Raw genomic sequence first — 13552 nt, 5'->3', positions numbered from 1 at the left:
CTTTATTTTAATCTTAGTCCATCCTGACCACATGTAAAATTCCTTTGCAAAGAATTCCCTACAACAAACCTACAACTTTCCTTTACATTGAGATTTTTTCCTAAGCCATTTCTCTCCAAACAACCATTCGCATTTCTTGAATCTTTTTTTTTTTTTTTTTTTTTTAACATATAGCTTTGCTTCCCTTATTTCCATCAGTCTGATGTAGGAAAGACCTCAGGGTTCAAAGCCAGTGGCCAAGAAAGAATTCTTCAGGTGTCTTTGGTGCAAAAAGTTGGTTTCATTAAAGTATGGGGGAGGAGCCCTGGGCAGAAAGAGAGGCAATGGGGTCATGAGGAGTGGCCCATTATATACTTTCAGGTTGGGAGGAGGTTAGGGGTAGCTTAAGTCTCTAAGGAATTTTGGAAGCAAGGTTTCCAGGACCTCGAGGGGGCTAGCTGTTGTTGGGAAAAGGTCATTTATTACCGTTTAATAACACCTTAGTCATGAGACCCTTCAGATATACATCGGTGGGCCATATGCTTGGGGAATGGTTGCCAACACGTATCTTGGGTGGTTTAGAGATAAAGGAAGTTTCCAAAAGAATTTTTATATGTTAAAGTAGGCTTACAGGATGCTGGGGTGGGGGGGAGGGGGTTGGACAAAGATTGCCTTTTGCCCTTAGCGAAGTGTCAACAATGAGGCAGTTGAGTCCTTAGAGGAACGTCACTCTGCCTGTTTCGAGGACTTGTCAATGGGTTGTAGGTAGTAAGGAAATTTGATAGTTTTTCTTCTGCTTTTGTTTCCCACATCAAGTCTTAATTATTTTTAGCAGAATTTTAACTCTTACAAACATTAGTCTCCCGTGAAAACTAAGTAGTAACCAGTTGTGAACTGTCACACCAGAATTCTTTAGATGGCAAATTTATGAATCAATTAAGCACAAAACATGTTTCCAACAGATTTAAATATCCTTAGTTTCTCTGCAGTAAGAAGTCAAAAGCACAAACCTACATCCAGTAATCAATGCTTTAGCACTTTATCCCACTTGTAAAAGACCTAGATGTCCAATGAATTGAATCCTACTTATCATCCACGCAAAACTCTTAAGTTTCAGGTTACCAAAGACTTTGAAGGCTATCTTAACAATTACCCATGAAAACTTTGAGACAGACAATTAACCATCATTTTAAGTCATCTTTTTGCTAAGAAATTGCAACAGAGATAATACAAGCTTACCTGACCTTTAGCAAACCTTGATAGAACAAAAGTTTTATATTTAATGCTGATAATTTTAAAGACATGTCTATCTTAATTAAACCAACAAACTTAAATTAATTTAAATAGTGAATATGTCTCACCTAGGTCCACTTTAAAAAGTCTATCAGTTTGTTCCCCATTGTCAATTTTTACCTGAGACACTGGTGGGGAAAACTGAAGTGAGTGGTGTATGCAGACCGCACCCAAGGTGGTGCAGAAACAGGAGGAGGGGGAGAGGGAGGGGGGGGGGACAAAAGAGGCAAAGTGCAGCCAGAGGCAGAGGAAAAGCGTTCCTGGTTCTAAAGCTCATCCACTTGGACAGATGAGCAAACACCATGTTTTTCCACCAATAAGTGGAATCAGTCAGTCCATGTCAGGCCAGAGAAGACAGGTAACTTTCCCAAAAGAAAGAGAATTTCAGCAGCTGCTTGGGAATATTCCTTAAAGTCCCCTTCCTGAGGTAGACTAACCACAGTTGTCTCCAATTATAGCCATTAACCTGGGAAATGAGTAAGGGAGAGAAGCCCCCCACATCTATTAGGAGGAACAGTGAGAGAGAGTGAGAGTGAAAGTCAGTGTCCCTTTTGCTGGGGAGGGCCTGTGTTTCCTCCAGCAACCTAGGTTTATTTGGAGGAGTCCTGTTGAGACAATTATCCAGTATGTCAGGAGGGAGTTTACTGGTCTGGTTACCACCAAACACGTTCTCAAGAGGCCCTTAGGTCTGGGTCCTGATTGAGAGCCCTGAAAGCCTGGATGGATCTAGGGTACCTCCGTCTATTCACCCTGTTTCCTGATAGGTCCCACTGAGGTCATACAGTGAATGTTACAGGAGCTCAGTCCTTTCCTAAATTTGCAATCCAAATTGTTTTCAGTGGGTTAAAAGGCACCCCAAGGGACAGTCCTTGGGAACCGAAGAAGAGACAATGCCTTGCCAGGAAGGTCACACCTTATTTTACCTTGCCTTGAAGAACCCGCCATGTTTAATCCATGCAAAACACTAGGAAAGTTTTACAAGGGGAAATTACCCAATTTTACAGTACCCAATTCAGAGGAGTCCCCACAGAGAATGGTTTGTTTCCCATCTTGTGATCCTGGTAGGAGTTACCCCATACCTGTTATAGAGAGGTGACTGTGAAGGCGTCCCTACATATCAGCTCTCCCCTGTGAACCCAGGCATCCCATGGTTTCCTACCCAAGGTGAAAGAGTGGCCTAACATATTGGGTCCAGGAGGGCTCAGGTCAGTGGGAGTAGCCACTCTTACCCGTCTGTCACCCAATCCTCCTTGTCTCCTCTGGATTTCCCTAAGAAGTCTGGCCTAATCATAAGGGGTTTAACAAGGTTAATAGTTTAAACTTTAATATTCTTTTTAGAAGGTTAAGAATTCGAATGGAACAGTTAGGGTCTCTCAGTGGGAGGCGTGTGCTGCTTATGGATGAGGCTTCCCGAGGTGTGACCCCCAGGGCCGGTCTCTATCCTTTTACGTGTCAAGGAGACCCCAACGTCACCAATGGTAACCAAAAGGTAGGTTCAGAGTGCTGGATTGCCAGTCCTTATGTGCGCTCCCTAGATGAACCTTAAACAAAGCAGGGAATCCTTTTAACGACCTCATTCTTCAGAACTCTCTTGATTGAGCCCTCATTATTTGGTCAAATAAATTCGCTTGTATTCCTAGCTCCATGATGCCTGATCAGTCAGGCCAATTATAAACCAATTTCAATTATGCTTCCTCACCTTACCCCTTGAGCACTTTTCCTGTCTATATACTTGAGGTGCCATTTGTAAGCATGGCCCTGTTGAAGGGTCAGTGCAGACCCCTGAGATTTAGCATCATCATAATTTCATATTTTTGTTGTTGGAACAAGAAAGCTTCAACTGTAGGACCCATTGAATTCCCAGCCACTAATGCAATCAGTTGAGGAATTGGCTGGGGGTTTGTAATTCCCTCCTTAATCCCCAAAGTATTCCAAGGGGAGTAAATGCCTAGGAAACATGGGACTGCCTCCAACTTGTCATGTAAAGAGAGAGCTCTGAGCCTGCTTAACCGATAATTTGGTCTTGTCTCACAGAGTCAAAGAATGAATCTCACGGACAAAGGAGAGTGAGTGAAGTGATAGAGTTTTATTAAGCAAGGATACAGTAAAAAGCTCTCAGGAGTGGGGCTCCAGGATGGCTCAATCATTAAGTGTCTGCCTTTGGCTCAGGTCATGATCCCAGGGTCCTGGGATTGAGCCCCGCCTTGGGTTCCCTGCTTGGCGGGAAGCCTGCTTCTCCCTCTCCCACTCCCCCTGCTTGTGTTCCCTGTCTTGCTGTGTCTCTCTCTGTCAAATAAATAAATAAAATCTTAAAAAAAAAAAAAAAGCTCTCAGGAGTGAGAGGAGTCCTGACAGGGTTGCCAACGTGGACCTCCACTGACAGTCTTTCATTTAGAACTGACCACGGAGCTTGTGGCCTTATCATTCTTGTGATGTCTTGGCTGGAGTAAGGACTGGTGATTACATCTTTAATGGCTTACTTCTTTTTGAAAGTCTGATTATTCTTTGTTGGTCACAGATGACTGTCATAAAAAAGACACCCTCCCCGCCACCCCACATGCCTAGTCTGGTTTGTTCCCTTAACTCTGGTTTCCTTTCACCTCAGCATTTTGGGGATTTCTGTGAGCCTGATCCCTTGGCCCCTTCCTATCTCTCCCAACCTAGCCCTGCCTGTCCCTTACTCACCATCAGCATAACAAAGAAGGTTGTATTTTAGATTATGGGCTGTCAGGTTGATCCATAACAGACTATTATCCTTTCTGCCAGCAATTTGGCCATAAAACACACACACACACACACACATACACACACACACACACCATGGACAGTTACTAAAGTGATAGAATTGACCCAGAGTCAGGCTGACCACAGTTTTGAATACACTGATGGACCAAATTTGGACATGCTTATCTGAATCTAATTGGAAATTCAGATCTCTATACAGTCATTTACCCTTAAGTTTTAAGCCATTGCATTTCATCTGTTATTTATGATCTTGTTTAGATTTCAGAAAAAATCCAGTACTTCGTGACACATCTTAATTTATACTTTACCTTTAAGACCTGGTTACTCCTTGAACCGAGAGCACCACATTTATTCACATGCACAGAAGTTATGAACCACAACCAAAGGTGAAACAATGCACTTCTCCAATAAATACAGAGTCATTGGTTCAACCTTGGTTTGAAGAGCGATGAAAACACCACTACCTTTTCTGATAGTTTTAAGGGAGAATCTTCCCACAGGATCGTGGTTTTGGCCAGCCCCTTCCCAGCGTGAGTAACAGAGGAAGATGGGGGTCCTGACAGCCATCCTGGGGTTCCCCTTGTTAGTTCTAGTCACTGGAGGCTGATGTGTGGCTGCCTAAGACAGCTATAAAACCCAGCAGCACAACACTGAATATACCTACTGTGCTAATAAGAGAGAGAAAAACTTTCTTTTTTCTCTCACTTGGGATACTAAAGGGCAATAGGGCACCTACCAGCAAAAAGTCCAGAGGCAGAGATCTAGCAACACAGAGAGAATTCGAAAGGTGCATTTTCACAAATGGTAAGCGCATGATAAGCTTTCTTTGCATTCTCTAGGGGTAAGCTATTTCTCAAAAGCCAATTCCCACTATGACTGGCACCTTTGGCATTTATGAAATACTCAGTGTTTTGCACTCAGCTAAAGGAATCTGTGTATTCAGAAAAGAAGTGACTGAAAAAATTCAAGATATCCTGGTCATCTACTGCCAATCACCATTTCTCACTCCACAGGGATTTACTCCATGGAGAGTACAGCTTCGGTCTCCCTTTAGGGAAGTTTCCTTCTCATTGCTAGAATAAGTCCAAGTAGATTCTTGACTACCCTCTAAAATCCTGACAAGCAATGTGGAAAGAAAAGAAGAGCACATTTCTGAAGATGGAAGATGTGCATAAATAATAACATTACATAAGGTAAAGATCACAGAATTTATCGAATGTAAAGCATTAACACTACATGTGTTAGGGAATATCACAGTTCAAAGGGCAGGATTTTAATGAATCTCACAAATACAACAAGTACATTGTACACTGTATGCATTGTTGCTTTCAAAGACATTGATCCATTGCTGAGCAACGGGAATGACAAAACAACCTTCCAGCCCCAAAGGGTCAAATTCAGGAACATTTTACAAAATCTTCAGTTTCACCTCAGACAATTGCATTTTATGAATGATTAAATCAAAGTGTCATGATGCAAAGAGAAATAATAACAAGCTTACTGGTAAACCTGTCATAGCTGAGGAAAGAATGAGGTGATCTTCTTTGAAACTAACAATCTTTTCACACATTATGGAGGCTACTATCAGTACAAGTTGAGAGTGAGGGAGTAATTATCAAGATTCAACCAGCTATTAATTTCCATTCACTGGGCAAAAAAATATTTCTCGCATTCTGATTTGAGAAAGCACAATGACTTATTTTTTAAAGATTAAGTTATTCTAGAGGAATTATAAACAGGGGGCAGCATCAACACTTAGGTTAGTAGGGTTTTTTTTTTTTTCCTTTAAGAAATGGGACTGAGTCCTGACTATAACACCATTAAGACAGGCACCTGGAGGTGAGCATACAAATACCAATCAATTTTATGAGCGGCCGGTAGGTCTGAAATTTCTGCCCCCTTTTTATTTTCCTACAGACATAACTGTTTACTTTAGTGCACAACTCTATGAAAGAAATTAGACTCTTTTTACCTGTGAAAACTTATCCTGGCTCATTTGTGAAACCCCAAACTATCCCATACTGAAATAGTTTTAGAAGAGCCTCATATCTATGGGCAATCTTCTTGGCTTGTAAAATTCACATGAGCCTTGCATACAAATTCTGTGTATTTTCATTGCTTCTACAACCTTTTCTCTTTTCTTATTATGTTATAGGTTAAGAGGACATAAGTATGTGTTAGAAGTAAACACTTGCAGCATAATATGTGTTAGCATTCCCTCACAAATAAATATTCCCCCGAAGAGCCAAACAGAGTAGAAAGGTCAGGCAGAATGCATTATACTTATTTAGTTTCATTGCATCATTTTATTTAGGGCCTAAAATGATCCCCTTAGCGTGGCTATAATTTCTTTTGGTCTTAGAAAGTGTACATTGGGTTGCTGAGGTCAACTTGATCTCTATGTGGTATCCTAAACCAGTGTCATCTCTTAATTAAACATAACTTTCTGGAGACAAGAGGTAAATAGAGAGCAAATTTATATAAATCTTACCGAAATCTGGGAGCATTCTAGATTTTTTCCTTTTCCTCATGCCCCATGTTTAATTTGATAATAAAAATTTCTCTCAGGTTGGCTCTCTCTGTGGTGTCTTCTAATGCCCTGGCTTTAATTCAAACTACCATTATTTCTCACCAGGATTATGACAGTAAATCCACCTGATCCCTCTGCCTCCAGTCTTCCTCTGTATTTATTCTGTCATCTATGCCGATACTATAGTGATGTGTCTAAAGCACAGATTTATTATTTTTTCCATCTTGTTTAAATCTTTTGATTGCCTGGCTAATTCCTTGACAGCAACACTGTTAATAGTATTAAATAGCCCTTGGGAATGTAACACCTGAGCACACAAGCAGGAGTCAAGCAACATACCCTGAGCTGCTGGGACATAGAGACTTCATGGGAAAAGAACTTGAACATGGACCCCAGCAAAAATCCAGATCTATGCAGACATGTCTGATGGAGAAGAAGAACACATAGTAACCTGATTTTAGAAAGTACCAACTGGGGGCCAGAGAGAAAATCTCTAAGAAAAGAATGAATTTACCAGTGCAGACTACATCCGACAGCAAGGACAAGAGTTTGCTAATATATATATAAGATATAGAATAAAATCCAAACTCCTTAATATGTCTGCCATAAACTGTCCTCAATGACACTCAATCTTGCCATTTAATTCTCATTGTTCATTATAACCTGAGCATAGTCTCTTTTCCCATATGGCCATGTAACATGGTAAGAGCTATAAGAATTTAGTCTCCTATGACTTCTTGTTCTCACATTTGCTATTTCCTCTGCTTATGATATAATTTCTTACCCCTTCTCCTTATTTCCTTTCTTCACCTGGATAAATAAATAAGTTTTGGCAGCCTTCTATAAATCTCAACTCTTCAGACCCTACTATGTGTTGTTAGTGTCTTCTTTGAATCCAGTGACTCTATAATTGTAAATCATACTGCAATATAATGATTTCTTTACTTTCTACCTCCTCCATTAAATAGTGGATTCTTCAACAACAAGGGTATTCTAAAAATTGCATGATTAAAATAAATAAATAAATAAATAAATAAATAAATAAATAAATATTGCATGATTAATGCAAAGTCTGATAAAGAATAAATATTCAGTGATTAATTGATTTATTTAATTTAATTGATTAACTTCCCCTAATATTTTGTATCTTTCATACAGTTCTATCTATATTTAATTGATTAATTAACTCCCCCTAATATTCTGTATCTTTCATACAGGTCTATCTATCTATATAGAATGTGGCCCCCACCATCCAGGTAACATAACAACTGGAGTCCCATCCCCTCCCATTATATACAATTATCTGAGATTATTTGCTTTGCTTTTGCTTTCACTCTACCTGTTTTTCTCTCCCAATTTTCTTAGTTTTCACCTTTACTTTTCCTCTTTCTAAATTTTGTTCTAGTAGTATTAATAATATGCTAAGCATTCTATAAATATTTTATATATTTTTACTTGTATTGTGTAAAAGTTTTTGTACAAATTAATAAGTAAATCTTGACCTTAAAGGAGCTTAGAATCTACTAAGAGATCCAAGACATGTGCAGCATACAAATCTAATGCTTGATTGAAAATGAGAAGTTCCATAAAAGAGAAACGCATAAAGTGGTATGAGAGTTCAGAAGATATTCTAGGTAGGTTATCGATAAAGTTGTAGTGGGCACTACGACTTGTTCACTCACTTGGTGTCAGCAGGACTTTTTTCCAGGCTGCTGGACTGAGGGTCTCGGTTCTTCAATGACTGAATGTCTCTCTCACTCCCTTGCTATCTGATCCTCTGCTTGGAGCAACTCAAAACTTGGCAGCTGACTTTCATTGGAGTAAGCAATGAAGAGTCAAAGGAAAATGTGACAAGATGGAAGCCACATACTATTGGTAAATCTAATTTTTGAAGCGATATCCCATCATCTTAACTCTATTATATGGTAGAAGAGAGACACATTAGGTACAGTCCATATTCAAGGAGAGGAGATTACATAAGTGAGTAAATACAAGGAGGCAGAGATCATCTAGAGACTGCCTGCCACATATATACCTCATGGAACTTTCATTACAAATGAGACAAAACAACAGCAAACAAAAATAGAAAGGTAACACAGGCCCACCTTCAAGCAATTCACATGGCTGTTTTTCAAAAGACACTTTGGAAGGAATGACAGAAGGAATGGTAAACAAGAAAATTGCAAATATGAGCAAATCTAAATAAGGGTTGACAGTATAAAACAATAATAATAGTTTGATGAATAATATGGAGTGTAATTTAAAAAAAACAGACAAAATTATAAACAAAGAAAGAGAGCAAGACATCAATAATATAAAAGAAGAGAAGCAACTGAACGTAAATTGTCCAAGGCCCTTGTATTGTTTTAGAGTTTCCTAAATCCATGTATGCATATTACATTTTAGAGGTAACCACTGAAGTATAGACATAAATTCTGTTGTTTCCAGGCTGGTAGAATGAGTCTGTGGATATGTGTTTGGTGGAAAGGAATTACGACTATAAATAAAACCCAATCGGCCCAAAAAAACACAGACAATATGAACACTGGGAGACATGCAAAAAGTGAGGTAAACAGAAATCACAGAATGGTAGAAAATAAAAGGTTTGGAAATAAAGAAAGTACAAAGTAAAAGAGCTACCAATTAAGCAGAATCCACAGAAGATAGCACTGATTAGATAGGGGTCCCAAGGAAAAAGAAAAACTAATGACCTGCCACGTTTCACTAATGTGATTACAAAGTTGACTGTGATATAATCAGAATTAGGGAATTCGGGATGGGTTGCTATTTAGTGAAAATGCACAACTTCAGTTTTGAAAATGTTATTTAGGATTCAGCGGCATTTCCTGAACAACACTATTGGTTGAATCTGAGTTGCCCGTGAAACATCCAAATGAACTGTTCATTCAGACAGAGTACAGAGGCATGGATGTATGCACTAATGGCAGAGTTTCTTGTCAGACAGACCGCGGATTAAATCCCAGTTTTTCCATTTACTAGCTGTGTGATTTGGACCAACTCACTTTAGTGTTTCTAGCCTCAGATTTTTCAACTTCATGATGGCCAAGAGTATCACTGTTGAAAGAATTCATTCAATTAAAGAAGATAATGAATATAAAATGTTTAGAACAGTGCCTGATACACAGTGTGTGATTATTAAAAGAACTTATTTACAGTCAATTTCTATTCCCTTTAATGGCCATGATTTTTATTTATTTTTTATTTTTTATTTATTTTATTTTATTTTATTTTTGTTTTAAGAGTTCAGCTTTTTATTGAGCAGCTTATAGAAGAGGTTTAGTCAAAAAGACCAAAGCCCATGTCATCAACAGACTCCTCAGATTGTTCTTTCTTTGCTTCCACTTTCTTCTCCTCAGCTGGGGCAGCCGCGTGGAAGGAGCAGGACCTCCAGCTGGTGCAGCGCCAGCTGCTGGGGTCAGTCCACCAGCTGCTGGGGCCAGTCCACCAGCTCCTACACTGCAGATGAGGCCCCCAATGTTGACGTTGGCCAGGGCCTTTGCAAACAAGTCAGGCCAGAAAGGTTCAACATTCACACCAGCTGCTTTAATGAGGGCGTTGATCTTATCCTCCGTGACCGTCACCTCATCGTCGTGCAGGATGAGGGCCGAGTAGATGCAAGCGAGCTCCGAGACCGAGGCCAGAGTGCGGGCGAGTGCTGAGCGGACGCTGCTGGGCGCCGTGCTAGTCGCCGGGTGAAGTGAGGGCCTCACCCCAACGCGGCCTTAGCTTCCTCGGAAGGACCCAGCACCTTAGCGGCAGCTGAGGAAAAGACTGGCCAGGATTTTTTAAAAACCTCATAAATAACATTTTTTATTCAAAATGCAGCATAAAATGAAACTGCATCTTGAATTTAATTGTCCTAAAAGCAAATCTACTGAAAGACTAACATGCTATAAGGTTCCTGTTGAAGTACCCCATCATGTGGGTCATATCTGTCAATATTTTTAGGAGAGTGTTGTCATGGAGTCATACAGTTCCTTGCCACCAATACCAGATTTCTACTCAGAGTTCAGAAACAGTTTTTCAGATTTTACAGTATCAGACAAGCTTGCCAGGAGATCAGCAATACAATAATTTACTAAAAATTCTTAGATCATTCATCTGAATAAATCGTAGAGAATAAATGAAGCCAGCATATTTCTACTATTCTTATCTTGTATAAGAGGGAGCTGACAGCTCGAAAAACTTCAATTTGTATATGGATTCATGACTTCTCAGTGAAAATAAAAACTAAGATAAAGTCATCTAATGTAAGATAAGGAACCTAATTAAATTTTAAAAAGAAAAAAGAAAAGGAGTCACTTCAAGACAGTGTATTGTTCTGGCAAGAATGCTGGGTAGCCTTTGACATTAATACTTATAAGACCATGGAAATCACGTACTAATTCTAAGCCCATTTTCTTTCTCTTTTAAAAATGTTTTGTTTGTTTCTTTTTTTATTTCAAGATTTTTCTTTATTTATTTGAGAGACAGCACAGAGGGAGAGAAAGAAGCAGACTTCCCACCGAGCAGGGAGCCCACCCCTCAATGGGGCTGGGTCCCAGGACCCTGGGATTATGACCTGAGCTGAAGGCAGACGCTTAACCCACTGAACCATCCAGGCGCCCCATCTCTTTTAAAAATATTTTAAAATAATTTGAAACTAGTAATTTCATAAAATAAAGATACTCTCTTACATAATCATAGTACAATTATAAAATGAAGTGTATTTTTTATCTCATTTTCATTTCTCTAGAAGTTTGATTTGGGTCAATTTTATATCTACCTGTTCTCTACTTAACTTTCTTTTTATTTATTTATTTTAAAAGATTTTATTTATTTTTTGAGAGAGAGAGAGTAAGAGAGTGAGAACACGAGTGGGGGGAGGAGAGGGAGAAGCAGACTCCTGGCTGAGCAGAGAGCCTGACGTGGGGCTCGATCCCAGGACCCTGAGACCATGACCTGGTCAGGACCCTCATATCATGACCCGAACTGAAGGCAGATGCTTAACCGACAGAGCCACCCAGGCGCCCCTCTCTACTTAACTTTTTAAAACATAAAATATGGTTATAATACCTTTTGTATGACCATTCTGCTAATTCAAATATCTCTGTCAGTCCCAGGTCAATTTTATAAATTAATTTTTTATTTTGAAAGAGTTTGACTCACAAGGAGTTGCAAAAATAGTGCAAAGATTTCCCATGTATTCTTCCTCTAACTTTGTTCAATGATAATACCTTATACAACCATAGTGCATTGTCAAAAAGAAAATGGACATTGGGACAATACTATTAACTCAATTACAAACCTTTATTGGAATTTTTCAGTTTTTGCATGTACTCGTGTGTGTGTGGACACTGAGTAGGGAGAATGGTTCTATGAAAGTTTGTCACATATATAGATTTGACTAACAAAACTACATTCAGGATACAGACTGTTCCATTACCATACACACACATAAAACTTCCTTCGTATTACCATATTACTCCTTAATTGCCATTCCCTTTTTCCACCTCTAACCTCTGGCGCTCACTGTTATGTTTTCCATCACTATGACTTTGTCACTTCAAGGTTGTTATGTAAAGGAAATCACTCAGTAAAACTCTCTGAAGTTAGATACATACAAATACACATAAAATACATATGTGTCTAAATCTATCTATCTTTATAGATATATTTCTATATTCAACATCTATATCTATATAGAACTGATTTTTAGAAAACTCAAATCTCTCCAAATGACTTAGCTTAAGAATGGCATTGCTCTTACTTAAGATTTAGAGACTATCACGATATTACTGCTTATTTATTTAACGATTATTCTAGATGGTTGTTTATGCAGTGGATAATTTTGTCTTTGTTTTTTCTAGTTGTCTGATTGGTTGCTTCATTAGTTTTGGGAGAAGGGGATTGGAGTTTGAATTAAGTTCAGCTTAGTGCATCAGTTTAAAGAAGCTCTCTTAGTTATTGTCAAAAAATCAATCATTGAATTGTGTTTGAATAAGATATATCAAATATGAAAGAGGAGACTATTATTTCATACACTATAGCAAAAAATAGCCCAAATATTTTCTATTCAACAGGAAATCCCCTGCTATATGAATATTGTTGAATAATTGGCACAAAGCTGGTAAATTCTTTCATAGATATGATTTAGATGAACTAATATATTTCATAATTTACATAGTTTAAATATTTAACAGTTAAACTATATTTGAAATAGTTTATATTTGTAGTAGTCAAACCATTACAAACACATTTTGGGGACTTAAGTAGTTAAAATATTACATTTGAAAGACTAGCAATCAACCTGTTAAATTTTTTGACTCTGTTTACTTACAATTAACTAATAATTTTAGAAAGATGATCTGTAGTCAAGGTAACAAGGATCAGAAAATGGATAGTGAAATTATAAGAAACCTTGCCCTATATGGCCCTCTTTACCACAGTACAGTGTGTTCGCTGTGTTCCTGTGGGCACCAGAATGTAAACATGCTTTGACCTTCTCTTCTTTACCTTGCTGAGAAAAGTAATTTCAATAGAACATTTAAATTCTCTGAGAGCATAAAAAAAAAAAATTCTCTGAGAACAGTTTTCACAAATACAGTTGCTACTTATGTTTCTATGACTGCGGTCAAATAATCTATAATTCCTGACTTATTTCTCTGTACAATCACTTTAAAGCAAAGTAAAATGTAAAGTTGATTTCAAGAGAGATGAAACTATAAAAACATTATTTTTTGTAGTATTCCAAAGTCTATAATGAACCTATTGTGTTGATAAGATTTATGTAGTACGGGAAAATTTTCAAAATGTTTATTCAGAAGATGTATGCAGATAATATTATTAATTCATTTTTAAATGTACAATACTGGTGTACAAGTAAAGTGGTGGGGTACTTAAATTGCTTCCATTATTACAGAATTATTTCTTAGAAAAATAGACACTAACTTTAAGCACTTTCGGCACTATAGATTTTAATCTGTATAGCATTCTGAATTTCTA

At 38.2% G+C, this 13552-nt stretch overlaps 1 pseudogene; it reads right to left on the bottom strand.

Moving 5' to 3' along the window:
* Positions 1–9844: 9844 nt before the first annotated feature.
* On the bottom strand, positions 9845–11804 carry LOC116632271 (annotated as a pseudogene).
* Between the last annotated feature and the right edge of the window lie 1748 nt (positions 11805–13552).

Source organism: Phoca vitulina, unplaced genomic scaffold, assembly GCF_004348235.1.
Source record: "Phoca vitulina isolate PV1807 unplaced genomic scaffold, GSC_HSeal_1.0 scaffold1, whole genome shotgun sequence".
NCBI lineage: Eukaryota > Metazoa > Chordata > Mammalia > Carnivora > Phocidae > Phoca > Phoca vitulina.
The sequence above is the reverse complement of the archived record's forward strand: the minus strand, read 5'-3'. Positions and strand labels throughout refer to the sequence as shown.